At 45.9% G+C, this 24,297-nt stretch overlaps 1 protein-coding gene and 1 long non-coding RNA gene across 16 annotated transcripts in view; one reads left to right on the top strand and one right to left on the bottom strand.

Annotated features, from left to right (window-relative positions):
* The window catches only part of FGF1 (fibroblast growth factor 1), a 95,663-nt gene that overhangs the window by 48,979 nt on the left and 22,387 nt on the right, over positions 1-24,297 (bottom strand). The window contains exon 1 of one of the 15 annotated variants that reach the window (XM_070232591.1): positions 17,919-18,181. The exons of 12 other annotated variants lie outside the window; for them this stretch is intronic. The gene's annotated coding sequence lies outside the window, so the exon portion shown is untranslated. Of the gene's footprint in view, positions 1-17,918; positions 18,182-24,297 lie in introns of those variants that run through there. 2 more of the 15 variants (XM_070232595.1, XM_070232585.1) reach the window with 2 other exon arrangements.
* Positions 19,233-23,718, top strand: LOC138917460 (uncharacterized). The gene is made up of 3 exons (XR_011425515.1): positions 19,233-19,476; positions 21,468-21,585; positions 23,456-23,718. It is a non-coding gene; the product is annotated as an uncharacterized lncRNA (long non-coding RNA).

Raw genomic sequence — 24,297 nt, 5'->3', positions numbered from 1 at the left:
ATTCACTCATCAGCAGATTCCATTAGTTTTATCTCTAAAACATATCCTCAATCTGGCCTTTTCTATCTTCTCCATTACCACCACTAGGTTCCAGGCCACCATCACTTCTTACCTGCCTCCTTGTTTCAATTTTTGCTCTCCTACAGCAGCTTACTTAAGTCAGATCATATCTCCTTGCTTGCTTAAAACCCTCTAGTGTCTTCTCATTTCTCTATCGACAGGAGGACTGTCCTACAGGCTCATGATCAGGATCCAGCCTCTCTCTCCCCAGCCTCATCTCTTGCTTCTCCTCCCTTGCTCATCCCTCTCCACAACACTACTGGCTTTCCGTCCCTTCCTTGACCTCACCGAGCATGAACCTGGCACAGCATCTTTGCATCTGCTTTCCCCTCTGCCTGAAACACTGTTCCCTCGGCTTGAAATGCTCCTCTGTCTTTAGACCTTTGCCTGTCCACCTCCTCATGGCTTATATCTTAGCTCAGAAGTTACCTCTGCAGAAGGGTCTTCCCCGATCATTCTAACTAAAGTAGCCCCTTCTCAGTTCTTCTCTTTCTCAGAACTCCAGTTTTTCCTTTATGGCACTTATCTGAAATGCTCTCCAATATTTATGCTTCTTTTTCTGTTTTGTCACCACCACTTCCACTAACATGCAAGATCCATAAGGGCTTTGTCTTATTTACCACCATCTCTTCAGTCCTTAGCCCAATCCTAGCCCAAACAGGCACTCAGCAGTTATTTATGGAATGCAGATGCCTGGGCCACATACCCAGAAATTCTGATTCATTTGTCTGGGTTGGGGGCAGGCAAAAGAGGAGTTAATTAATTTGAATTTTATTTTTTTTACCATACGCACATTTTTCAGCCATGTTATACCTGGTGCAATCCCCAGGCGATCCTAGTTTTAGACAGAGTTGAGAACCCCTGACCCAGAGAATGGAAATCTCTCTAGCATCTTGCTACCCAAAGTGAGGTCCTTGGACCAGCAGCATATGCATCACCCACGTGCTTGTTGGAATTGCAGCATCTCAGGCCCCACCACAGACTTAGAGAACCAGAATCTGCAGTTTAACAAGATGCCCCAGGTGACTCGTATGCATACTAAATTTGAGAAGCACTGACTAGCAGAAATACAGAATTTCTGAGGAGTAAATGCTTTGAATTTGGAAGGTCGAGTTTGCTCTATCCGCAGGATCTCAAGAGGCATGTCCCTCAGACAGTTGGAAATGTGGTTCTGAAGCCACAGAAATAGAGCTCAAGAGAAAGTAAGTAAATGCTCATGAAAGGTTGGAGTCCAGGGGCTTGGAGAGCGAGCTCATCAGTGGAGAGAAGAGAAGACAGAATTAGTGGACTGTGGGGGAGCCCCAGTATGGGTGAGAGAGAAGGGGAGCTGAGAGGAAGCAGTGAGAAAAGACAGAGACTGATAAGTGATACTTACAGAAGTCAAAGCAGGAGAGGAGGTCAGGAAAGGACCAACCCAATGTATCAGATTTGCGAAAAAGTCAAGGGACATAAAGACCAAGAAATGCCCGTGGAGTTGTGCCCCCAGGGATGGGTGGAGCGGGGAAGAAAGGCCTGAGTTAATAATGAGGCATTGGAGGCAGCCTGTCCACACCACCCCCCCAGGAAGAATTGTGGTCGCAGCAAAAGAAAAACCATGTCTTGATGGAGTAAGAATGGAGAGAAGCTTTTCTCAAATGAGAGACCTGAGAATGTTTGTCAACAAGAAGAAACCTGCAGAGAAAGGGACTGAATAGATTGAAGATCAAAGGAGAATTGAATCACTAAGACCTGGTCTTGGAGGCGGTAGGAGAGAATGAGATGAAGAACGCAGACTCGATTTATATGTCTGTTAATGCATAGCCTGACCTGGAAGGTACAGAGAAAAAGATCAGGGTTGCCTTCGGGGAAGGAAGCTGGGTGACGAGGGGAGGCAGGGGCCCCCTTCTTTTTTATTTTTCATAACATTTCTCTCTCCTCCTCCGAGGCAACCACTGCGATGAACTGTGTGTGTGTGTGTCTAACGAACATCTTCAGTGCACTCGGTATGTACGGTTCTGCAATTTGCTTTTCTTCACTCAACATTATATCTGAGATCAGTCCATCCCAATACATTATCTGTAACATTTGCCATATAACTACAAATATTATATGTTATACAACAAGCGATATATAAGTAACTTCTATAAGGAAGTTCTAATCTGACCAAGAGCCTGCATTCCATTTGCAAATATTCCCTAGGGACGGACATTTATTTTCTTTTCAGTCTTTCACTATCATCCAGATGGCTCCTGTGAACACTCTTGCACATGGAGAGATGTGTTTTTACTGTATGCTCTTTTGAACTTTCTGAATTTTTCACATTATGCATTTTTAACAGGTGTTTTAAATAAGAAAAATTAGGTTTTTTTCTTTAAAAACCCTCAGATTAGTGTTTCTCAAAGTGTGACCCAAGGAACACCAAAATCAGAACTACTTGGGAGATTTGTTATAAAATGCAGATTCCTGGGCCCCACCTGAGACTGAATCTGCATTGTCATACACCCTGGGTAATTCTTAGGTCTCCTCCAGTTTGGGAAGCACCAGAAAAACAGGTGGTTCCTCGGAGAAGGGAAAGGGTGTGGGGGTGAGGGCAGACAGATGCTGGAGGAAGGGGTGTGCAGGGGGAGGGTTGGAGAGTAATGATTGATAGCGCCCCTGTGCCAGGCACCGTGCAAAGGTATGCCATTTAGACTAGAAAGGAGAGGGAATCTGTGGGGATTTATCAAGACAATATATGCAAAATGTTCAAAAGGCCAGGATGGGGGAATGTGGTGTTTAAAAAGTCTGTGTAGTCCACTACTTACTTAGTGGCTGTGTGCCTTTGGGATGTCACGTAACCTCTCTGAGCTCTAGTTTCGTAGTCTGCAAAATGATGATAGGAATACTGCCCACCTCAGAGGAATTTGGTGAAGATCAAATGACTTAAGGTGCATAACCTGCTTAACCCAGAACTCAAAACTTCTTACGTGGCCAGGAGATGCAGACAACGGTGCTGAGAATGATGCTTGTAACTGTTATTGTTCAACCTCCTTTATATCTCACACATACGTGTTTTATAATTTGGTTCCTAGCCTCATTATCTGAAATGATAACAGAGGTTTATAGTAACTGGATATTGCTTTAATATCACATTATTGATAGAGATCTTAAATATGTAGCCCTCGGTCATTCTATTCTCAGGGGAAAATATGATCAGCACATATAATCAACTATAAATACAGGTTCTAGAGGTGTATTAAAGTGGAAAATGGGGATTTCCTGTGTTGTTGGCTGTGGGGTCTGAGTCAGAACAGTAGTTATGAACTATAAGTATAAATATATAGCTTAACACACATATGCTCATTCCCAGCGTGCACACAGCCCGAATTATCCCCACTGAGGAGCTAAGTGTGTTAAGGGGAGGGGTGGTGGTAACGCAGCAGTGTCCACACCTCCTTCCCATGAATGCCTTGGGGGCAGGGCCAATGGCTCCGAGAGGCAAGGGGCCAGAGGTCAAAGGGAAGCTGCCACAAGGAGTGGGGATCAGCCTGTGGACGGAGGAACACGTAAAGGTAACCCAGAGGCACCCAGGGTCTTTCCTCCCTGAATCTCAGCCCACTTCCTTTCTGTGACTTGCCTCAGCCCACAGGAGCCCGAATCTACCTCCGCAGCTGAGGGGAGTGGGCAAGACCCCTGGCTCTGAGTTCACACACGACGAGATCTGAGGCCCAGCTCCTCCTCTTAGGAGCTGTGTCACTTGACCTTTTTTAAAATTAATAGGCTTTATTGTTTTAGAGCAGTTTTAAGTTCATGGTAAAATTAAGAGGAAGGTACCGAGATTTCCCACATATGCCCTGCCCCCACACCTGCACAGCCTCCCCCATTATCAGCATCCCCACCTGAATGATACGTTTGTTACAACTGATGAACCTACAGTGACACGTCATCATCACCCTAAGTCCGTGCTTTACCTTACAGCGCACTCAGTTGTACGTGCTATGGGTCTGGGCAAATGTCCAATGACATGTGTCCACCACTGTAGTATCAGTCACAATCGTTTCCCTGCCCTGAAAATCCTCCGTGCTCCACCTAGTCATCCCTCCCTCCTCCATCACTAACCCCCAGCAACCACTGATCTTTCTACCGTCTCCATAGTTTTTCCCTTTCCAGAATGTCATAGAGCTGGAATCATACAGTATGTAGCCTCTTCAGATTGGCTTCTTTCACTAAGTAATATGCATTTAAGGTTCCTCCATGTCTTTCCCTGGCTTGATAGCACATTTCTTTTTAGCACTGAATCTATTCCATCATGTGAACATGGAACCTTTTTTCAGCCTCAGTCTCCTGGGCTGTAATAGAGGGAAAATGGGGAGCATCGACTTGGGGGGGATTCGTAATAATGATAAGTGCTGGGTACCAGGCACTCCGTTAAATGCCTCTTTGTGTGCTTCCTCATCTAGCCCTTGCTGAACCCTGAGACCCAGGCATTGTGAACACCCCATCTTACAGGTGAAGAAACTGCAGCCGAGGGGCATTAAGTAATTACTCCAGGCCACAGGTCCCAGAAGGGATCGGTCTGGGATTCGAACCCAGACATTCTGACTCCAGGTCTTAGTATCGGGGCTCTAACCTCCCGGGAAGGTTCTCAACGGTGTTTGGCACATAGCAAAAATATGTCACCAAATGAGACCTATTATTACTGTTAATATTTCTGAAGTAGAGCCATTTAAACTGTAAGGTCACAATTCTTTTTTTAATGAGAAATACGAGGCACCAGGATGTTCAGAAATCACCAAAGCTACACGCCGATTGGGTTGTAGAAGCAGAGAAAAGCCGTGAGTGATGGAGGCACTCAGCTGATTGACTTTGAGGCTGGCATTTGTTGAGCATGCATAGATAGGGGTCCCCTTCAATGCTACTGCAACCCATTTTAGGAAACAGGAGTACCCCGCGAGCCCCAGCCTACTCTCCATCCCTGAAGCTTCTCCTGTGTTGTCTGTCCCCAGCCTGGCTCCCTGCTCCCCATCTCAGCCCATGGGCCAGTGTTTGCAGCCCGGGCACGTGTTACACAGAGCAGCCGGGGAGCCCCTGGTCTGTCAGTGTTTGGCCCAAGGAGTGGGGGCCTTGCAGCTGGCTGCCGCCCCCCCTCCTCATCCTGGTGGCAGGATGCACCGGTTCCCGGGCAGGCAGCCTCGGCCTGGGCACACCTGCTCACTCCCTGTCCACTCCACTTCCTTCTGCCCTAGATTTCCAGACAGAGTCAAAAATGGGTTCGCATCAAATACGATTTGTTTTCTTTCAGTGTAATTTTCCATTTATAGACAGCCTTCTCTCGGGAGGCCCTGTCGTCCTCCTCTGTCTCGGCCTTTTCTGGGTATTTGGGATAAACTCTTAGTGGTTGTTTTTGAGTCCTGTGGTCAGCAGCCCAGCTGGTCATTCATTCAGAATGTCTCCAGAAGGCCAGCGGTTACTCTTAGAGGAGTTTATGCTAATTTCTGTGGCCTCTGAGACCTCCATGGAACTGTGCCCACACAGCCAATGTGAAGCATTAGAAAGAAATATTCTGGCCTGGGTCAGAAGGGTCCTCATCCCTAGACTCACCCTGGTGAGATGATGAGGATGATGGTCACAACAGTAATAACTGGTACTTCAGCGCCCTCCTCTAAGTGCCAAAGGGATTCATTTCTTCCTACGAGTCAGGTGCTGCTCAGATCCCCTTGACAGAGAGAGGAAATAGCTCACAGAAGTGAGGGTCATGGCTGACCAGCCCTACGTGGGATCCAGCCCTGCTAACTTCTCTGTTGCAGGCACTCCTACTCTCCCGCTCCAGCCCTGTGCAGCCACAGTTCATTTGCACATGCTCTTCTGCCTGCCTGGACCACTGTTCCCTCCCCTCTATGGTTAATTCTCCCTGACCCATCTTTCAGATCTCAACTACGACTTCTTCAAGGATGCCCCACAGGACCCCCCTGGCCAGATGGCTCATCAAACCTCAGATGGCGCCTTCCGTCTCTCCTCCAGGGCACTGATCAGAACTTAAATTCTCCTTTTATTTATGCAATTTTCTGATTAACGTCTAGTTCTCCCTCCAGACCATAACTCCGTGAGAGCACAGGCTTGAAAGTGCTGCCTTGTACATAATTCTGTCATTGCATTTTCCATGCCGGACTGAAAGGATTTGTTTATTCATCTGTCTCATCCCTTGGTCTGTGAATTTCCTGAGGGTGGCATCCAGGTCTTTTTCTAACACAGTACTCAGCTCAATAAATATTTGATGAGTTGAACTGAATGAACTGGATTTAAATGAACAGGGCACCTGAAAATTCAGAAGTTTTGATGGAGCGAACCCATAAAACACAATTGCTCAGAATCACCCCTTGGAAATATGAAGTGATTTTAGAGAGGTTAGCTTTTCTAAAAAGCCAAGTTCACTTATAATTTGGATAGCAGAACAGAAGGATCCATGACTTTCCCAAAGAAGCATCAAATTATGGTTATAAATCTCAGAGAAGTGAGGAAGAAAGGATGTCTGCTTCTCCAAGGTTCATCTGAAGTTTAGTAAAAGTCAGAGCATAAATAACTAGAGGAATCTCATTGGAAGTCGTGTTGGCATCTGTGTCCCTCCAGCCCTTGGCCTTGCGTCATTTCCTTATCTCTCTTGGATGAGCCCGCCTGGCTCATTCTCCAGTGCTGTTATGGCGGTCTTTGACTCCATAATTGTTGTGGTCTGGTTGTAGGAAGCAGCCCCCTCTTTGGGGCTGGCACTTTCCAGAACCGAATGCCCCTTGTGGGGCTAATGGATAAAAGAAAGAGAAAAGGGGGCTTCTCTCCCACCCAGAGGATGAGCATGGCAAGGGGCGAGCCATGGGTTATGGCCTGGTGCCCACCCAGCAGGGTTTATGAAGATGATGCCAGGTAACCACAGGCTCCCACATCCAAACAGGGCCTGGCCTCAGCTCTGCCCACCTCGGCTCCAAGCAAAACAGGCAATTATTTGGAAAAGCTGTTTTCTTTCATCCTGCCTCCTCCTTCCTATCATAACAGATTATGAGCATGTTCCTTGAGGATTGAATAGCCCCTTTTGAAAAGGTATAAAGAAGGCATTTCTGAGTAGAGAAGATTAACCTAGTTAAATTTAATAGTTGTAGCACATTATAGATTAACAGGTAATTTGAAAGAACATTATTAGGGCTCCAGTAACCCATTATGATGCTCTCAGATTTCCAAGCGTTTGCAATAAAAACACCACCTAGTTATCAGACAGGATTGATTAAAGTGACACTACCCTTGTCTTGTCCTCCATTGTGAACCTGCTCCTGGCATGCTCCCTGGCCTGTAGTATGTGCTCAGCAAAATTTGTTACATGACTACAGGAAATATAAGGCTGCCATAAGGTTCTCACAACTTTCTAGAGTGGGACAGAAAACTTAACATATTTTGCTCAATACATTGGGTAATGACACATAAACTGTTTGCCAACCTCCTCTGGCTTCAAGACCCAGCTCCCACTTATCCAAAATTACGAATGTATTCCTGACAGTTAACAAACTTAAGCAGAACCCCAAAGGCTTAACTCAGATCTAAGGAGGGTATTTTTTAAAAATATTAACCAAGGAATCATTTTTAAAGAGGAGACATAGTCCTATGTAACCTGAAAATATAGCACAAATGTTGAAAGAGAACATCTTGGGGTTTCGGTAGCAGAAACTCAAAGATGTGTTGAAGTTAGAACTGAAGCAGCTTTGCAAACACTGAAAATCAGACTCGTCTGGCCCTTGGTGGGCGGGGCCCGGGCTGGTGCATAGAAGCCCAGGGCCAGCAGAGGGCGCTCTGAGCTAAGGGTGCCGGCAGATGATGCAATCGAGGGCCCTCCGAGGGGCTGTCTATGCTTCATCTTCGTTTTTTCTGCAGGTTTTTGTGTTCTCTGTAGGAATGAAGGAGGGTTTCCCTGCTCTGTGCCAAAGAATGATCTTCTGAAAATATAAGTAAACTGATGATTTCACAGATTAAATACCAAATGCCAGGAGTATAATCATGTTAAAAAAAATTTTTTTTTAATGGCCTTCCATCTTTGGTCTCCCTGCTATCTGTGAACAAATTTCCCACACCATGACTCCTTTAACATGTTTCATCGGGCCCTTGGGAATCAGTATCTTCTTCAAAGATTGACTGGAGGCCCAGAAGATGGATGATCAAAGCAGGAAGGGTGGAAGTAAAACTGTTTCTCTCTGAGAGTTATTTGTATTTGTTCCATGTTTATCAAGTTAATGGATAAGAGGCCCCTATCCATAAAAACGGTCCTACCCATGACGTCTTGATTAAAAAGAAAGCTGTCTATTCATCAGCTTGGGATACTTTAAAGCCTTGTTTTCAATTTCTAAGCTTCCTTGAAAATACATCTTTTTCCCTGCACTTTTCATTCCCAGGCCCTGAGGGAAGAGCAGATAGATTTGACGAGTCCTTCAAGGAAACAGCACACTGTGTGCAGACTCTGTGAGTGGCAAGTCCAGTATTAAGGATTTGTCCTACGGAAAGCCCCCAACCAGTGCCCAGAGATCAATGCCATGAGGGGCGCGGCTGCACTGTGGGCAGTAGCAAGAATTTAGAAAGCATGTTGCATTGATAATGGAATGGTAAATTATACAGCCCACAATTACTGGGAAGCCATGAAAAAAGAGCTGGACATGTATGTACATAGATGAGTAGGAAAAAAAGGAAGCCCTAGAAAAACGTGTGGAATTATCCCACAACTGATTGTAAAAATTGTATGTGTGTGTGTAGATATATAGAAACTTCAAAAAATGATTACCTCTGGAGAGTGGGATGGAGTGGGTAAAAATACATAGCAGGTCTTTTTCTAATTTAAATGAAAAAAATAACACTTTTAAAGCTCTCTGTAAAGAGGGAAAGAATGCTGTCCACGTAATCTTTCCCTTCAGCCCCAAACTTGCTAAATCCCTTCCACCTGAAGAATCCTTCCCACCGCCACCCTGGGGCCCTCTTGCTCCGGCCCGCTCTCACCTTCCCGCATGGTGAGCTTCCCAAAGAAAGTCAGTGCCTCCAGCACTCTCAGTCATCCCCAGCCCTCTGGAGTCTTTCTACCAAAACTGCCCTTGGAAAAGCTCCCCCATGATCTCTTCTCAAACCAGGGTTGCAAACTTGTAACCCATGAGCCAGATGTGACCTGAGGCTAAATGGCTTGCGAGAGCCACATGGTGGTTGTGGTCGTTCTTAATTGATTCCACATTTACCAAGTGGGAGATTTCGCCTAGAACTCCTGCTGTCTGGCCGCTCTTTAACCACCAGAAGATCTGGCCCATTGCACCCAGCTTCCTGCATGGCTGGAGTTAAAGGTCAGCCTGACCCAGGGTCTCCAACATTTTCTTGTGGACTCTCCTGCCCCAGTGGGCAGTAGAGCTCTTAATCCCATTCTAGACCATTCTCTTCTTTCTGGTTTCCACAATAGTGCTGGCTTCTGGATCTTCTTTCTCTTTCACTGCCCTTGTTCAGCATCCTCTGCTGGCTTCTTTTCCTTTAGCTGCCCTTTACGGTCCAGCATCCTTCAGGGGTCTGACCTAGGTGTTCTCTTTTAACAATGTCTGTGCTCTCCTTGTCTCCCTGGGTACCCTCATCTGCCTCGGGTTCCACCCATGTCTCCAAAATCCCCAACTGCTTCTAACTTAATTGAGGACAGTACATGGTTACAAAGTAACCCAAACTACAAACCTTGGCCATACTCCCTTCTCCTCACTACCCATAGGCATCTCCTAATGATTCGACCTAAATGTTCCTTACATTTTCATTCTTTTTCTTTCCTACCATCAATGGCTTGGGTCAGGCCAGCAAAATCTTGACCCCTATCCAAGGTAATTGCTTCTAATTTTTCTCTCAGTAGCTTATTCCTGTTACCTCATCCACAGTATCTCCAGCCCTGTCCTCCCAAACCACAAATCTGATCGTGCCTCATACTTCCTCAGAGATCCTCGGTTATTCTTCACTGCATGCAGGCCAAAGTTTAGATATCTTAGGTTGGCATTCAATGCTCTTTATAACCTGGTTCCAACCTTTATTCATTCAGGCAACAAACTGAGCACCCACTATATGTCAGGCCTTGGAGATACTTTTGTGAAAAAAGTAAGTCATGGTCCCTGCCCTTATGAGACCACATTGTACCTGGGACTTTACAGACAAAACACACACACACATGAATTAAAGGTCAAAGAAAGAAAAATTCAGTATCAAGGAACCAAGACAGAGAATAAAGAGTAAAGTCAACTTTAGAATAAATGGTCAAGCGTGACTCCTTGAGGAGGTGACCTTTAAGCTGAAACCTGAAGGAAGAGAGGGTGCAGATATCTGGGGATGGCTTATTCCAGGCAAAATCCCTCCTTCTCATTGCTAGCCTCTCTTCATCCCTTTCCCTGTCTACTCTGTACTCTACTCATGTTGAACTATCATCTACTACCTATATGCATTGTACTCTGGAGGTGCTTCTTCCCCAACTGGGGACTTCTCAAAGGGAGGAACTGCCTTGTTTGTTTGGCTCTCCAGTGCCTGGCACATAGTAGGTTCCATAATCATGAGATGAAAACTGAATGGGTGGATGGGTGAGTGGGTGGGTGGGTGGATGGATGGATGGATTAGATGGGTATGGGTGGATGAATGGATAGATGGGTGGGTTGGTAGATGGATGAGTGGGTGGATGGATGAGTGGATGGATGGATAAGTGGATGGATGGATGTTGTAGATGGGTGTGGGTGGATGAATGGATAGATGGGTGGGTTGGTAGATGGATAAGTGGGTGGAAGTACACATTCTTTGAGCTGAGCTGGGTCTGGTCTTTTGGGAACAGTTACATAAACAAAGCTGAGGCCTTGAGGTTGCTGGAGTTGGCTTGTGCAGGGAGAAGAGCAGCTGAACAGAGTTCTCACTCGGGTTCTCTACCACTTTGGTTACATGTCATTTTCTATTTAACCTTCCTTAATATTGTGAAATGAGCAAGTATTTTGTTTTTACAAATAACAAACAGTAACACTTTAAAATGTTTCTTCAATAAACAGCTCTTAACCCGATCTTGCTTCCATTCTGAGGGAAATTTTTAGGCAGAAAAATGAGAGGCAGTATACACAGTGCTAAGTGTCCAGCCTCTGCAGCTAGATCCCTGTGTTCAAATATTGGTCCAACTTACCCAGAGTGGATGCTAGGAAACCTCACCAAGTCCCTGGTTTCTTTATCTTTAAAATATGATTAATAACGGTGGCTACTTTCAGAGGTTTGCTGGGAGGATTCAGTGACACACATAAGAGTTAGCACAGCATCTGAAGCAAAGGAAGGGCTCAAACCCAGGAGGCGCCACTGTGAGAGGAGTGACGTTTCTTTAGCCTGGCCCATCCAAATGCCTCCAAAAGCTTCTAAAGAATCATAGCCAAAGATGACAAAGGACGTGCACTTTGAGCTGTTTTTCTGGTTGAAGGGGAGAAATTCTCTTGCCCAGACGTTCCTTGACCCCAGAGCAGGCCCCTGGAAGCAGCCACAGACACAGCAACACTGTCAGGTTTAGGTCAGATTCTAACCACGTCCCTCCCCCTCACCAATGTCCTGAGCTGGGCTAGTTCACTGCTGAGCTAACCAGACATAAACTGGCCCAGGGGGCAGGGCCCCCAGTGTTCTCACGTGACATGACTATAGTTGCTCTTCGCTTGTCTGTAATCTGGGCTCCCTCACAGGGCTCACCCATTAGGTAGCTGAAAACAGCTTCGGTCTCATCCAGTGTAAGAATTTAAACAATCCTGTTAGCTAATGCTCGGCCCTTAAGTTTCCTCCGTCTTCGGCTGCCCTCCCTGCTCCTCTCGGAAGTATCGTTCAGCTGTCAGAGGAGTGAGGGTCAGTGACTCAGCTTCTCACTGAAGAGTGGAGAGGCTCACTCAGGGGCCTCTGGGCCTGAGGTCTCGGTGTGGAGCCCTTTGCCTGCCCTGTAACTGCCCACCTTCTGCCTTTAGGGCTCAAGTTAAGGTCCTGGTCTCTCCTGGCTTGGTGAGAGCCCAGGGCGGCTCCTTGGCTGACTAGCTCTTAGAAGTGGGATTCTTGGGTCCTGTGATAACTCTATGGATCGTGGCCCCTCCAGGTCTCTGCCTTCCTGCCCAGGAGGTCTGCCTTTGGCCCCACTGTAGGGTCCCCCCTCTATGGCCTCCGGCTCTCATCTCAGCATTCACATCACGTAGGAACAGCAGGAGATCCAGAGTGCAAACTATACCCACTTGCCATTGGATCACATCCATCAACGCTTTCAACTCTCCAGGCCTCCCCATGTTGCAGGGCCCGCCGCCCTACCCTCAGGGTTCCTCTCAACTCACTGGGATATTTCCAAAGCCAAAGCCACCTCCACCCCCCTACACACACACACACACACACACAATCTTATTTTCCAGCGCCGTCTTTGGGTCTAACTCCCAGTGGCAGATGAGCATCCCCCAACACAGTGGCAGAAGCTCCACTGTCTGTCTGCTTGCCAGGCCTAGCCCTCACTGTGCTAAAGGGGAGCTCAGGCAATTTTGCAAATCTCCTCACAAGTCTTGGCAGTTAAGCAGACTGTCCTGTATATTCTGTGTTCCTTTTTCCTTCTCTGGCTCTGGGCAACAGTCCTCCTGACCCAGCTTCTGGGAAGAGAGGCTCCAATTGGAACATGGTTGAAAGGCAGCAGGATGGGGTAAGAGGGGTCAAAATACATTGCTTCATATTTGCAAAATATTCTCCCTCAAAATATTCTCACAACAATTCCTCCTCCAGGGCTGCCATAGCTAATAGAGTCAATGTCCTTCAAGGCACTTTTCTTTGCTGCATTCTTAGTTATGTTCATTCAGCAACTGTTACTGAGCATCTATGACATGCAGGCTCTGTGCTGGGAACCCCGTCAGTAGTTGCCTCACAAACGTCATACAGATAGTCTCATCTCCACACAAAAGGATGCTCAACATCATTAGCCATCAGGGAAATGCAGATTAAAACCACAGTGGGATAGCATTCCACATCCACTAGGACAGCTATACTCAAAAGATGGATAATAACAAGTGTTGGCAAGGATGTGGGGAAATTGGAGCCCTCGTACATTGCTGGTGGCAATGTAAAATTGGTACAGCCACTTTGGAAAACAGTTGTTAGTTCCTCAAATGGTTACCATATGACCCAATAATCCCACTTCTAAGGATGTACTCGAGAGAAATGAGAACATACATTCATACAAAAACATGTACACTAATGTTCATAGCAGCATTATTCTTTATAGCCAAAAATTGGAAACAACCCAAATGTCCATCAAATGAAGAATGGATAAACAAAATGTGGTATGTCCATACAATGGAATATTACTCAGCTGTGAAGAGGAATGAAGTACTGATAACATGCTACAACATGGATGAAACTTGGAAACATTGTGCTAAGTGAAAGAAGCTGGTCACAAATACTATTTATTATATGATTCATTTATATGAAATGTCCAGAATAGGCAAATCCACAGAGACAGAAAGTAGATTAGTAGTTGCAAGGGGCTGGAGGAGAAGGGCATAGAGAGTGTCTGCTTAATGGATGTAGGGTTTTTTGAACATGACTGAAATTAGTGGCAATTGCGCAACTTTGTGAATATAGTAAAACCACCGAATTGTACACTTTAAATGGGTAAGTTGTGTGATGTGTAAATTATATCTCAAGAAAGCTGTTAAGAAATGTTCTCATCTCATTCTCTGACTCCTTCCCAGTTTCTTAGTTCTCCTAGGATGAATATGAATTCAACTTTCAGTCATTTCAAGACTTTCTCCAACACACTTATTAGAGTCCAACACTAGGTGGCTAGACACCAATTTAATGATTTTTAAGCAATCATTTTCCATTAGAAGTTCAGCTCCAAGACAGCAGAGACTTGTTTTATTCATTGTTACATCTGCCATGCTTAACACAGGGCCTGCCCCATGGTAGGGCCTCAATAAATACTTGTTGAAGAATGGATGGCTTCATGGAGCTCCCGTCCCAAATGGACGCAAACGCCCAGCAAAGACTGCTAGTCCTTCCTTCACTCAGCACATGTTTACTGTGGCCTCGTGATGTATGGAGGCAATGAATGAAGGACACTTCTCTCTGCCCTGGGGGAACTTGGAGCAAAGGAAACTTGTACTGTGCAGGTTGATCAGAGACTTTGATCAAACACTGAAAACAGATATATCTAACATTCAATAAAGGTTTACACACGTTGAAAGTGGAAATTTTGTTAAAGTTCCCCTTAGTGGGCCTTTGTGGGAGGTTAGGCTGAGTTCACAGTCATGCAAAGAAAAAGAAGAGAGATTCTGAAGGACAGAGGATGAGTAAAAAGAAGGTTAATCAGGAAAAAAAAGAAAATGGGCATTGTCCAATAGAACAATTTACAAGTTGTGATTTCAACTTCTGGTTGAAGTGGGGAGTAGTATCAGGAATGGGGAAAATGCCAAGTACCATCCTTCATCTCCAGTGTTGGGAAGTCTTTGAAAAGTGATGTGAAGGGAAAGGGTGAGGCAGTGGCTGGAAGGGGAGGGAACAAGGGTTTTCAAACAGATGGGGAAGATTTCATTAAAGGACAACTGCCTTCTTCACTATGGAAAATTATGGAAAGAATAGCCAAGAGGTCAAGTCAGAGGGCAAGACTATATAAGATGATGACACAAGTGGGGAATCCAAGAGGCCAGCTGTAGATGCACAGCCCACGATGGGTGACAGAGGCCTTGGGGTCAAAAATTAAAGCAAGAAAACTTGTCCAGTTGTCTTGTCCCACACATGCAATCCCCTCATTTTGCCTCTCTTTTGCCCACATTTTCATTTTAACATGCAGGGATTCTAGAAAATTTTTAAGAAGAAGGAGGTGTGAAACAGGGTTAGGAAGTGATTAAGACATGAATAAGACTCTTGAACAAGGCAGGGTGAGGCCAAAGAGTTCAGACACTTGGAAAGATGGGAGGAGACAAGGAAGATGTGGGAAGAATAAAGTTCAGGGTCAAGGATGACGCTGCAAAATCTGGCACAAATCACCAAGTGGAGTTTGAGAAAAGAGAGAAATAGGTCAGAGAAAGACCCTGGACTGAGGAGGCTTAGGAACTAGAAGATAAAGGGGCAGAGCTGCAAGGATCTTCCTAAAGGGGTCACCTGACCTCACAACCAGAGTTCCGGGGAGCTTAAGACTCAGGGAGCCCAGGCACAGATAAGCCTGAGAAGAGGAATGGGGCAAGGTGTTTTTGTTTCTTTTCTTTGCTTTTGTTTGGTGAAGAAGATTGTCTCTGAGCTAACATTTAATTCCAATCTTTCACTTTTTGCTTGAGGAAGATTGTCACTGAGCTAACATCCATGCCCATCTTCCTCTGTTTTGTATGCGGGACACTGCCACAGCTGGCTTGATGAGTGGTGTGTAGGACTACACCTGGGATCCAAACCGGTGAACCCCTGGCCTCTGAGGCAGAGAGTGAAAACTTAACCACTATGCCATGGGGCTGGCCCCAAGGTTTTCCTTTTTTTGACGTCAGTTGCCTCCATTGTGTGTTTGGTTTGCCCAGCCAGCTGCCCACCAGAAGGAACAAATGACAAAGTTGGTGCATCTCCTTCAGAGGCAATGTGGCGTGGTAGTTAAGGACAGGAATTTTGGCACAGGAAGTTGCCAAGGACAAATCCAGGCTCTGCAGCTCCCCAGCTCTGTGTCACTGACCCTGGGCACAAGCTCCACTGCTCTATGCCCTGTGTCCTCATCTGTAATAGCAGGAGTGATAAGGAAGGGCTATTGTTGGAATGAAATGAGGTTGCAGAGGCAAAGCTCCTAGCACACTGTGGCACTTAAAATATTTCACCAAGCTTCAGACGCAGTTTTCTTTCGGTATTTTTGTATCTCTAAAATCAAGATGCGCAGCATTTTTTTCTTAGTGGTATGTAAAATGATGGTGTATCTTAGAATTTATGGCGTCTTAGATTTGATAAAATATGGAAGCGTAGACATTCCATAAGTGGAAATTAGGGTGTTTTGAGGTGGTTCTACCTGTGCTAGATTCACAACTCTGTCCACATGCAAAGTGTTCTTTCTCTTGAGGCTGGTTGAGCCAGGCCCTGCCAAGGTCAAGTCTTGACTCAGATACTACTGGCCATGAGACCGGGGCTAGGCGACATACCCTCTCTGAAGCTCAGTTTCCCCTCCTCTACAACAGGGATAACAATAGCACCTTCACTCACAATAGGGTTATTGTGAGAATAGAATCAACTAAACATATGTAAAATGCTTACTTAGCACAGTGCTATATTGTATAAGTATTAACTAAGGATAATGATGATGATGATGATACAAATAAATAACATTACCTTACATAACAAGATTACATTTTCTAAAAGTTGTTATTATTATTATTCCTGAGACATCTCCAGAACCCCACCCAACACAAAACATCCATCTGACTCTCAGTGGGAAGGGATCTTAGACCCAATCGGCCCTCATGCTCTGGGATGGTGTCTAGGACTGCAGCCTCCCACTCCCTCACATGAACCCCTTTCCTCCCCTCTCCCCATCTCCCACTCCCCACTCTGCCACCCTCCTTTCTGAGCCAGCTTTCCGTCTGCCCAGCACTCCCCTCCTCGGGACTTTGGGCCCTTCTGGACACATTACTTCAGGAACTGTTTAATTTGGAAAGAGGGCTGGCTCACACCACACCCCCCCCCCCCAAAACCCTGGCTGGGGTTTTCTCCAGCAATTAATGACCCAAGACCTCCCCCAACAAGGCTCTTCTCTGTCCCTTCATCTTCCTGTCTCCTCTTGTGCCCTTGCTCACCTCACCCAGCGATCTGCCTCTGTCCTTGCTGGAACAACACCCCCTGAACACGCGGTGACCTAGATGCAAATGGCATGTTTTCCTCAAAACCTCTGACCTCTACCTGATGAGTCTTGTATATCAAAATCAATTAAGCTTTATGTTTATAACTTTAATAACGCACACACCCAGTGTCTCCCGACATCTTCAGATCCCCTCTGGCTTTTCGCTCAAAGCTCTCCGTGGTCCTGAGAGCACTGCCAGCCTTCCTTTCCAGACACCACACACCGGCTCTTCCTCTGGGCAGGCTGCAGGAGCTCCCAGTGAGACAGGCTTGGCCAACTCCTTTTTAAGTCCTAATCTTTTTCCTCATTTCATGAGCACTGAAGATGGAGCTAATGACTTTTTCTCAGGTTGGCTCCCTGGCAAACCTTTCTCTTTGGAGGTGAGACCCACCTCCTGTGATCTGCTTTGTTCTGCCTGCCTCACTGCATCAACCCCAGGGTCACAAAAACCCAGACACTCGTCCGATTGAATTCCAGGGTCACAGAGCCACTCCAGCATGGCATTTGATAAAAGTCTCAGGCTTTGTCAGTGAAACAGCCACCGAGTCAGCCTCGAGGTTTGGTTATTGTGGGGTTGGATCCGGAGCAGCATCGTAGCTCTGCCCCTCGGGGAAGCTGTGGGATGAGAACTCTTCACTGGGCTTGTAACACAACGGAATGACTCTCATGGTCTAAGGAGCAGGTCACAAAAGTCCCAGCTTCTCAGAACTTGTTTCTGCTCGCTTAAAAATCTTAAGAACACAATGCCATGTGCTGGATGGGGTGGGGTGTAAGATTTCCCAAAATGCAGCGGCTGCATGGCATCACTGAATCACAGAGTAGAAAGCATGGTGTGTTAGACAAGACTCCTGACATTTACTTATTTATTGGTCTGTCCATCTGCCCATCTGTGTATCCTCTGCCATGTTTAGATAATAACATATGGCATTTAAGCCAGGATATAGAGGACCGCGCCGCCTATGAAGATGTCTACACCACAGCAAGATGAGCCAAACTCCAGCCAAGTGAAGAAATAAAGCGAGGAAAGGCCACCCACCTTGTAGTCCCTCCCAGGCTGTGTAGAGAGGCAGTAGGGAGGCAGGGTGGGCGTTCTCCCATTGCCAAATGTCCCACACTACAGATGTTCTCTTTGGGGGGTTCTGAGAGGTCAGAGTGTCTTACGCTGTCAGGCTTTAGAAGTTGGGCTGCGCTCCTCCAGGCTGTCCGGGGTGAGCCTGCCTCGTCATGCCCAGGAAGGCATGGAGGAAGTGCCCTAGCAGCCTGGTGGTGGCTGTCTGTATACAGACCTCTGGGCAAGCTGCTCTTTGCCTTTCCCAATCTTCCCGTCCCAGCTCTCCCCGCTGGCCCCGCTCCTACGGGCTTGGGATGCCACAGAGGTCCTGCCTGCCTGAGCTCACAAAGGCAGCTCTGTCTGGAGCTGAGTAGGGCAGGCCTACGGGGGAGGGTCTGGGCCCACACTGCTCCCCTTCCTTAAGGAAACAGACAGGTCCCGGGCAGTGAGGGGGGAGACTGTTCCTCTGGTTAAATGTCTCCTCGCAGGCTCAGGCGGACAGGCAGTGGCTATGTGTGAAAGGAAAGTTCTCTGCTTTGGCGACCTGGTCCACAGGGCTGTGTGATATGGGCATGTCACCACCCAAGTCAAGTCAAATTAAATCAATCTGGATTCAACGAGCTGCCATCTAATCCTCTGAAACTGAATCAGTCAAAAATGTTTAGTTTTCCTTTGAAGACTGCCCCCATTTCCTAGTTCATCTGTGTAAGAGAAGAGGTGGCCACTAAACATCCTTCATTTGCCATCTCTCAGCAATTGTGATGTGCAGTATGACCTTGAGGAGACTGCTCTGGGCATCAGTGTCCCCATTCACTTACCCCTATTAAGGACTTACTTAGTGCAGGGAACCTGACAAGACACAGGAAGGGAAGACAGGTGGAGTCATGGCCAAAGGTCTGGGTTCTGAAGTCAGGATTTCTGGAGTTAAAGCCAGAAAGTCAGTTCACCTCTCAGAGCTTCAGTTACTTCACCTGTCAAGTGAGGCCGGGGATAGTGCCAACCCCATGTGTCCCTTATGAGGATGCAACAAGGTAACGAGGAAGCTCTCAGCACAGCGCCGGGCACATATGGTGCATCGCAGAGATTTCGCTATTATTTTTGTTGTGATGATTATTCAGGATGAATAAGAAAAGCTCCCTGTCCTTGACAGAGGGTGAGAAGCAAAATCGTAAATAGACAGACTGTGATAAGAGCTGTGATGGGGTGCCAATGGGCGGAGGAAGAAGGGAGCCTTGAGGATTTGGTGGGAGCTGTGACAGCTTAGCCACAAGGACAAACAGGCTTTCCACACGTGGACACAGAACTAAGGGAGAGCGTGAACAAAGGCCCAGGCATGGGCAAACAGAGCTGGTCTTCTCCCAGCATAAGTAACTGGTGCTGCCGGGCAGGGAGCAAGCAGGATGCACAGCGTCAATGCAAACTAGTTTGGAGTCAGATCATGGAGGACCTTGGATGATGCCACTGCAAAGAAGCTTGGACTTTAATCTGCAAGCAGTGGGGAACCAGTGGATATTTTTGAGAAGGGAATTCAGAAGATGCTCTGGTAATATTTTATAGGAAAATCTTGGTGGGGGGTGGTGGGAGGGAGGGCTGGGCAGAGGCAGAGCAGAGGCCGAGGGGCACGGTGCTCTGCGTTTCCATCCCTGCAAAATTCATCAGTCTTCAAGCCCTTCCTCACTGTTCATTTTCTCTACCAGACTGCAAGCTGGTCCAGGGCAGGGGCCGTGGGCTTCCTCTGCACTGCTTTATCCCCCACACAGTCCCTGGTGCTCGGTAAATAGTCGTCGAATTGAAATAGTCAAGAGATCCTACACTAGAGTTGTGAGAGTAGAAGGGAAAGGATGGGCCTAAAATCACTTGGGGAGAAAAATGAGGAGGATTTGGCAACTGACAAGAACTCAGCAGAGGAATGAGAGAGAAGTTGGTGTGGGTGTGGAGGAAAGAGGAATGGATGGAGAGGTTATTTGCAAGAAAATGGCCATAACCAGGAGAAGCCCATTCAACAGAGCAAATGCTGAGCTTGCCCTGGAATATGCTGCATCTGAGGTGAGTCACCCATCCCTATGGAGTTGAGTGTTGGGCAGGCAGTGAAAACGGGGCACTGGGGAGAAGCCAGAGTTGGAGGCAGATGCAGGAGAGTCAGAGCAGAGGGGAGAGATGGATCTTCAAGGGAGAACAATCTGGAACCTGAAGAGGGAGATGGCAGAGGCAGCCACCCTGGAAGACACCCCACATTCTCAGAGATCCCCAGTGCAGCCAGTTATGTCGGAGGAGAAGCCTCAGGAGACTAGAGCCCAAAAGGTATGGATCACAGCCTTCAAGGGGGAAGCAGGCACGGGTTCACACTGTCCAAGCTACAAAGTGGTTAAACAGATGGAAAATGGAAGCTGGAACCTGAGGATTGGTCTCCTGCCTCCACGCTTTGCTCTTCCAATCACTTCTTCCCACTGCCACTGAGGTTCTTCTAAAGGAAGACCTGCATATGCCAGCCCTTACATTATCAGATACCTCCCATTGCTTCCCACTCTCCAGACATTAAGGCTCAAAGTCCTTGGCAAAGCATTTCAATGACACCAAAGGTGGTCTGAAAAGCCTCGCCTCCCACCATATCCTTCCCCATCTCATCAGTCTGGGGCACTCCCTCTCCCTGTTGCACACCAAGTACTTCCAAGCCTTCTTGGGTTGGTTCATGCTGTTCCCTCAGCCTGGAAGGCCCTTCCCTTCCAACTTCTGCTAATTAAAACTCTTCTTATCCTTCAAGGCCTATGTCAAATGCTGCCTCTCCTGCAAAGCCTTCCCTGATCTCTCCAGTAAGAAGGGTCCTTCCTTCCTTCAAGGACCCACAGCGCATGCTGTGCCTAGCAATGGTTTCATTCCTTCTAAGATTCCATCCAATTGTTGGTTTGTCTCTCCCCTCCATTAGCTGATGCATGAGAGCAGAGAACACATTTTATCTTTGAATCTCCGTGGTGTGATCTCTTACACATAGAAAGCAGTCAACCAATACTAGCAAAGCATATGAAGAATAAAATACCTAAGAGGAGTAGACACTGGCAGTTCTCCCCTTTCAGTGATTTATTTGGAAATTATGGGGTGCCTCATAGTTATTTGACTTCAGAGGTTTGCCCTGCAATTAATATCTTGGCCCAGTGTTGGGTTGCCTTACAGTCAAATGTGTTATCCGTGATGTCTAGGGCCATTTTGCTATTGAGGATACACTATTACACGTACACTAAGATTTTTCTGAACATTTCCCGTAGTTAGACAAAAATGGAGAAACTTGGCCTGGCCATCAGAAGCGCTTTATCACATGTTCTCCCCGCGACAGCAGTTTAGCAAAATCCCTCAGCAGTTTCACCAGGATCATAAACATATTTCAAGAGTCATGAATTAGGAGGAAATACTTTCCCAACACTCAACTTACAAACTCAAAAAGCATCTCTTCATTTAATCATCCGTCATCCTCTTCTGTCCCTCCGAACAGGCTCTGAGAGTATTTAGATTAAATGAATCTATTGATTTATTTCTCAACAGCTTGCTGTTTGTAAGGAAAACATATATTCAAGAACTGTATTCAACATGGTTCGAGGAGCACCTACTATGTGCCAGGTGCATGTCTGTGGTAACAAATGATGTACGACATACGAGTCAGGTTAGTTCTTACTGTGGTCTGTGTTTTAATGGTTAGATATTTTCTGCTTTGTTATATAAAACTGAAAGCAATTTAGGATTGATGTCGATAGTCCTGCATTTTTTCTACCTGCTTTGTTTTTACTTTAGAATAGACAGTTGTAAAACAGAGTAGGCTGAATGGAAAGGAAGGCTACACTCCTTATGCTGCTGTGAACAACAGAATTTAAATAGATCTCGAATCCAGCTACAAACCTGGTTCTTGGCAATGAAGGAAAAAAGAGCTAATTGTTTTTTTAACACTTTAGACTTTGACACACCACACACACAAAAAATAAAAGCGTGAGAGAGCCAGAGGCTGTGTGGAGTGATCTTTAAATTCATTTTCCTCAGATCCTGCCCTGTAGTTGGGAGGGAGTTTTCCAAAACACTGAACTTACGAGGAAACTCTTCTCCATCCTCATAATAACAGTAATCACCATTTTCTGAGCATTTGTTCCAAGCCAGGCAGATGCTCTGAAGGGCTTTACCTGTTTTACCTCATTACATCCTCTGAGGTATGCACCATTTACACTTGGGGAAACTGGGGCTCAGAAAAATGAACTCGCTCAGGGTTACACAGCTGGCTAGGGATAAGATTGGAATTTTAACCCAGTTGTCTCACTTCAGGACCCACGTTTTAGCCACAACTAAAGGGGATTTTTCTTAACCTTCCTCCATTGCTTCAGGATTGTAAGAAACACATATTTGAGAGGTGAGTAATGACCAGGACTGGGAACATGGGGACTATTTTAAATATCTCCTCAGCTTTACGTGATTCTGAAGGACAGATGCAAGAAATGTGCTAGTTGGCCTACCCAAAAGAGCCCCCAACATAAGCGTCTTTCTTCTGTGTGTTTCAACATATAATATGATGTTTCGATATGTTATCAATATAAAATGATGTTTCATAATAATATGTTTCAATATATAATATAAATCTTTATTTGTTAATAGTTATGTAGATATGCATAAATGTTTTTGTAGAAGGATGTTCAATACGGCATTATTGATAACAGTAAGCACAAACTGAATATCCAATAATACAGGACTCATTCAATAAATTACAGAGGAATGCACTGCCACCATTAAAAATTCTACTTTAGAAGAATATTAAATGGAATGGAGAATGTCTGTGATATATTGCTAAGTGAAAAAGTAAGTTAAAAGGTCTATAAATATAGTATGATCCCATTTTTGTTTCACACACTTACACACGTATATATATGCCTAGACAGACAAGTAGGTAGAGAGACAGACAGACAGCCATAAAAACAGGGAAACAATTGGAAAGATATCAATCAATATTACCAATATTTTACCAGTGGTTATCTCTGGACAATGGGTAAATTTTATTTTCTGGTTTTACTTACGTTTCCTATAATGAAATATATTAATTATATAAAAATAATTTTTAAGTAACACATTGTCATTAACTCAACAATTTCATTAAACAAATAGTTTTTGAATATCCACCATGTACCAGACACTGTGTATTCAAAACATTAAAAAACTAAAACAAGGGTTCTGCCCTGTGGCCGAGTGGTTAAGTTCACGCGCTCCACTTTGGCAGCCCAGGGTTTTGCCGGTTCGGATCCAGGGCACGGACATGGCACCACTCATCAGGCCACACTGAGGTGGCGTTCCACATGCCACAACCAGAGGGACCTACAACTAGAATATACAGCTATGTACTGGGGGGCTTTGGGGAGAAGAAGAATAAGGAAAAAAAAAGATTGGCAATAAATGTTAGCTCAGAGCCAATCTTTATTTAAAAAAACCCTAAAACCAAAAAAAGAAAACAGACGTGCTCGTATCCCTGCCCTGCTAACATTTTGGATGATCTCCTGCAGGTCTTTTTCTATGTGTTTTTGAAACCACAGTGGCAACCAAAGCAGACAGCCGTCGAGGGCTGGTACATAGTAGGCGTTCTGCCGATGGAGGTCGACCAGCCTCCGAGCCCTGACTCTGCCACTTCTGCTGCCGGGCATCACTTCACTTGCCTCTCAGCTTCCACTCCATCATCAGTAAAAAGGATTAAGAGTGGCACCTACCTCATCAGCCTTTTGGAGGATTAAATGAGTTACTACAAGTAAAGTGCCTTGAAGTATGCAGCAAATAATAGCTATTGTTAGTATTACTCTATGTAGAATGGCTACATGGCTGTCCTGTTTCATTTCCATCTCCTTTCTTCCAGAGAGTATAACACACTGGTGTTTCTCCCGGAGAGAAGCGACCACGATTCAGGTCATTAGGCATATAAAGTCACCTTTGAGTTTTGCATGTACGTGAGATCACTCGGTCAAAGCCATTTGGCCTGGTATCCCAGTCAAAGCTCTAAAGGACAGAGAGGGCTTCCCTGGTTTAAAGAGAGACTGAAGTATTTACCCACCTTTCAGAAAATGTGGGGAGCCACTGTTGGACAAAGATCTTACTTAATCGTGTTTAGAAACCTAAAAAATGTGGTTAGTTATAGGCAACAGGGTATCTAAACTCTTGCTAACGCTGACCAACTCTATGACTTTGGGCCTTGGTGTTCTATTCTTATGAGTGTGGGGTACTGCTCCAGGAGCTCTGTGGAGGGACCATGTTTAGTGGCAGGCTAATTCCTGGAAGGGCCAGCCTGTATCTAGTTGTGGCACTGCCTCACTCCAGCCTCAGCCGCCATCATCTTTTTCTACATGATTCTGAGGCC

The sequence above is a fragment of the Equus caballus genome, chromosome 14 (genome assembly GCF_041296265.1).
Source record: "Equus caballus isolate H_3958 breed thoroughbred chromosome 14, TB-T2T, whole genome shotgun sequence".
Classification (NCBI taxonomy): domain Eukaryota; kingdom Metazoa; phylum Chordata; class Mammalia; order Perissodactyla; family Equidae; genus Equus; species Equus caballus.
The sequence above is the reverse complement of the archived record's forward strand: the minus strand, read 5'-3'. Positions and strand labels throughout refer to the sequence as shown.